This window comes from Micropterus dolomieu, linkage group LG12, assembly GCF_021292245.1.
Source record: "Micropterus dolomieu isolate WLL.071019.BEF.003 ecotype Adirondacks linkage group LG12, ASM2129224v1, whole genome shotgun sequence".
NCBI lineage: Eukaryota > Metazoa > Chordata > Actinopteri > Centrarchiformes > Centrarchidae > Micropterus > Micropterus dolomieu.
The window spans coordinates 32,142,921-32,147,762 of record NC_060161.1 but is presented as its reverse complement, the minus strand read 5'-3'; positions in this window follow the sequence as shown (position 1 = coordinate 32,147,762).

Sequence of the window (4,842 nt, the reverse complement as noted above, 5' to 3'; positions counted from 1 at the left end):
ACCTCTTTTGGTACCTCCTTTGTTTCAAACTCAACCAATACAGATTCTGTTTCTACTTTCTCCACTCCCCGTGTCATTCTTACTGCTCTTTTAACTGACCTATTCTTTATTCTCTAGTTCTCCACCAACTCTTTCATATTTACAGTAAGTGGAATTCCATATATCATTCCCTTACTTCCGGCTTTTATTTTCTCTCCCACTCTTACTACTTTTACTATTTTTATTTTTCCAACACAACTCATCTTCTTTGCTTTTTCCATCTGTACTTCATTATTACATCCTACCAGTAGATTTCCATCTCCCAAAATTCTTGCATACTTCACTTCTCCTACCTTTTCTCTTATTATTTTAGTTAACTTAAGTGGATCCATTTTTTTACTCCTCCTTCTCCCTCAAATCGTACCACTACATTAAGCAATCTTATTTTAGGTTCCTTCCCTTCATCTTCTTCACTTTCCATCCCATTTGAACTAACACAACCTTTTTTCTTTCTTTTACGACTAGCCTCCTTCTTATCCCTATGCATTCTCCCTACTTCCTCCCAATCACTTTCCCTCCTCTCATCACTACCACTTCCCTCTGCCTCACTGTAATCCATACCATCCACCTGTCTCCCTGCCATCCCTATCCAGATTATTGGTTTAATGAGCAACCAGAAGCTGTGAAATAGCACCGCTACCGGACCTATACAGGCCGTCGGCCGATGCTGTCCCACACCACCTCTTAATCGACTCACCAACCAACAAACTCGCACTTCGTTCTCCACCCAGTGCAAAATTCAGACAGACCACAGTACTCGTTTTTCCGGAATCCACTGTCGCGTGTCGCGTCACTGTCAAGCCTTAGCTGCCTCCACAGCAGGCCTCCACCCTCCGTCTAGTCTTCACTAGTTCTGATCAGAAGGAAGACTTAGCTTTGCCGGTCCACTAAGACAAGGAAGCACCCAAGCTGCAACCGAGCAGTTTGAAGAGCATGTTAACATGGTTGTCCACACCCACTCCAGGGTTCAGCACAGTTTCCCACAGTCCTTTGTTGCTCATTTAACTTCACAAAGTCTGGGCGGTTCTTGGTACCACTGCTTCTCCAGCACTTTTATATGCATCTCAATTTCATTCCAAGGCCAGGATGCTTCAAAACTTAATTAATTCAGAAAACTTCCTATTTCTTCTAAACCTCTCACTCCTCTGTTCTCATCCATGCATGAAATGTTTGTCCTTCCCCTCCCCCCAGCTCACAGGTGCCTAATTTATCTCCTCCTGCTCAAAGCTCACCCCTAATCAAAAGCAAAAGGCCCACTCCGACACTCTCCGAACTCTCTCTGCTACAACCTTGATGTACACATCTACACATAAGTTATCTCAAAAAAGAAAAGAAAACACTATATATTGATTTTGGAAAAACTTTGAGAACCTTTGTTTTCAGTAGCTGGTGTGATTAACTCAAGTGAGAACAATGTCCAATTTTTCTAGCATAGGGAGTGTCAGCTAGGAGGTATTTTTGCGCTTTTGTTCTACAACCCACCTTTGCTGGCTGGTGGTTCCTTACAAAAACTTGCCATAGCATAGCTACTGGATTAAAGTCTGGACTTTAACTAAAAAAACAAAACAATAGAAGATGGGAATGGATGAGTCAGTCAACTAAAGCTTAGGTTCGGACAAAAAAAACGCCTCTCCTGTTGAATTTACTCGTAAGGGTTCGTGCGTTTTCTTTTTCTTCCAGTGATGACAAGCCGACCAGGTCCTGAGGCAGTAAAGGCGCCGCAAACAATGATGCTGCCACCATATATTGTAGCTGAAATGTTTTTGCTGGACTGCAGTTTGTGGTTTTCAATCATGGTTTTCAAACATGGCACCTCTCATTTAAGTCAGAAAGTTCTTGTTTGGACTCATCCGTCCACAAAACATTTGTCCAGTAGTCTTCTAGCTCATTCACTTGCTCTTTATCAAACTTTACACAGGAACCGATGTTGAGAGAATGTGTTTTCTGTCCAGTGTTTGGCTGATAGTGGACTCTCCACTGATATTAGCCAATGTAACCTCGTACCATTGAGTTACATCCACTGTATGACCGTGACCTCCGCCAAACTAGAACATGCGTTTTTGCAATAAAACACTGACATGAACATGCTGTCCTTTTGTCACCACCTGAAATATTATAGTATATAGAGTGATTTTTGTTGGACAATCATGCCTGGGGAGAGTAACAAAGATGATCAATTTCCTCTGTTTGTATGCTATGTGGATTGAAGGAGCCCGCACTTCATAGAAATTGTTTTGTAACCATTTCCAGCCTGGTGAGCAACAATAAATTTCTGAGAATTCTCAGAAATATCTCTTGAACACTGCATAGTACTCTTACATACACTTGTTGGGCGACGACCAACTCAAATGTTTTCAAACACAATGCAGTGGACCTGAAGTGCTTCACGGTGCGTAGAGAGAAACAGATCATGTGAGGAAAAGAAAACAAACAACAAAAATCACATGTTCATGTAAATGCATACTGAGATGAAACTCGAGAGAGAGAGAGAGAGAGAGAGACGGCGAATGATTCAAGGACTCAGGAGCTGATTAGTTTAAGCACACAGTTAAAACCCAATGTGTAGAAGTGTATTGTAAGATGATTACTGAGGAAGGGGACTCCTTTTTTCTATCCCTGGATAGATGGTGAAGGCTCAGAAAAACAGGTTAGCACAAACCGTGAAACCAGGCTGCTAAAACAAAAGACCATCTTGCGGAGAATGAAAGCAAGTGGGTCAGTATGCTACTGGGCAGATGGGGAAGTGGGAACAGGTGTACAGGTGGGCGGGGGAAGACAGGTGATAGGGAATGGCGGCAACACAGGGGTTACTGCAGGGCGTGTGGGGGTGTCAGGATCTGCAATGACATAAGAGAAAATGTGAGACTAGTAATTGGCTGACAGTGATGCACGAGTCTTTGCTCAGAGGATTTTAGGGCTCTGTGTGATATGAGAACAGGGGCTGGAACATTTACTGATTTGTATGCAAAAAAAGGGACTTACATTCTGTAGTTAATAGGATGTCAGTGTAGGGAGGTGGAAATGGTTTTAAAGGGTACCTCTTTTTGTGCTACTTTCTCCAGGTCTGAGGTTGAATTTGGAGACGGAGCTGACGGTTTGTCGGCCCTAGGTGCTAATTCAAATGTGCCAATATTGATGATTTTTTCATATAGACAGACCTCGATGAAGTCTCAGATTTATGTTCTTTAAACAGAGCAGCCCACCTCCAAACTTGCACCTGATTGTCCCTGAACATCCAACTGGTTCATATAATTGACACTATACTTCTTCCAACAAGAACATTTAATATTAGATCGTCTTTCTCGGGAAATAAATGAAACATTACAATGTTTTTGTTTTGTTGGTTTATTTAGGTGACACCCCTGGCAACATAGCTCCTAGAGTTCTTCTTTGTTGTTGCTATTTTCACTGAACATGAAGAAAAAATATAACGTCAGTCTTTTCCTCTAAGTGCTGTCAAAAGAAACCACAGGGCAACGTTTGGAATTGAGTCTTTGAAAAAGTTCTTCTGAAAGAATAACAAGATAGTTTAAAGTAGTTACTTCCCGACTTTCTTGTGTTTTCCGGAAGTTTTATTTAGTAGGCTTCGTTTTTCAGATATTACAAATAATGTGGTCAGTTTTTTTCTCAATAATGCAGTAAGTGACATTTCAAATACAACTTCAGTTTACACAAGACTTGTAAGACACTTAGTAAGCTTTTATTTGAGATATAATAGACATGCCAGAATGGCAAGCATGCTCTGTGACTGACATGACTTGCGTTTTTAGCCATCTAATTAATCCTAATTAAACTCAAGTATTAGGATCTATAACTTTTCCTCCAGTGCCACCAGCAGGTCAAAGTTTTTACTTTTCCTAAATTAATAAATCATCATGACCTTGGTGAACCTCTGACTTCTGAAGAGTAGGTAAAAATTTTGATTTGTTTACTACTTTGGTTTGAGACTAATTACCTGCAAACCTAACAGTCCCATCAGCCTCAGCTGTGCATTGTGTTTAGTTATAATTTGCATATGGTAGTATGCTAATATCCAGAGGTGTGGACTTGAGTTACATGACTTTGACTCAAGTCAGACTCAAGTCACAAAAATGATGACTTTAGACTGAACTTGACAAAATCAAAGAAGACTTTACTTGACTTCACTTGGACTTGAGCCTTTTGACTTGAGCTGACGTGACACTCCCCATGCCTAAATAAAGCCTAAATTATTATGTATCAACATAGCACAGTGCAATTAATAAAATTTTAATCTCAATTAGACTGGAGTGTGTGGCTTCCTCCAGCAAGAGGGAACAATCACCGACCGTCCGAAGTGCACCCAGCTCCGCGATCCCCGGTCCCTGGCCCTGTACACCCTAGTGACCCACTCCCTCTCCGGTACCTACAGTGTGTTGTGTAGTGTTACTAACTCAACTTCTCCCCATTCCGGTAGTCTTGTGCTTTCTCGTCCCTCTCCTCTCTCCTCCTATCACTTCCTGCAGGTGTTTCTGGCTCTGGAGCTGTGGAGTCTGGATCTGTGGCTGCGGGTCACCTGCTGCCCCCGTGTTCCTGCTCGACACCCTCTGCTACAACTATTGTTACTAGTCCTGTTGTTATTATTGTTATTATAATCATTAACATTCGATTATTATCATTAACACTACTGTAAATATCTGTACCATTTTTCATTTAGTCTATAGCAACATCACCTTTTCTGTCTGTACCTCTGTGTTTATATTGTGTAGGCTGCCTCCCTCCCCTTTCTCTCTCCTTCCATCTCTCTCTCTCAATTCAATTCAATTCAAATTAGCTTTATTGGCA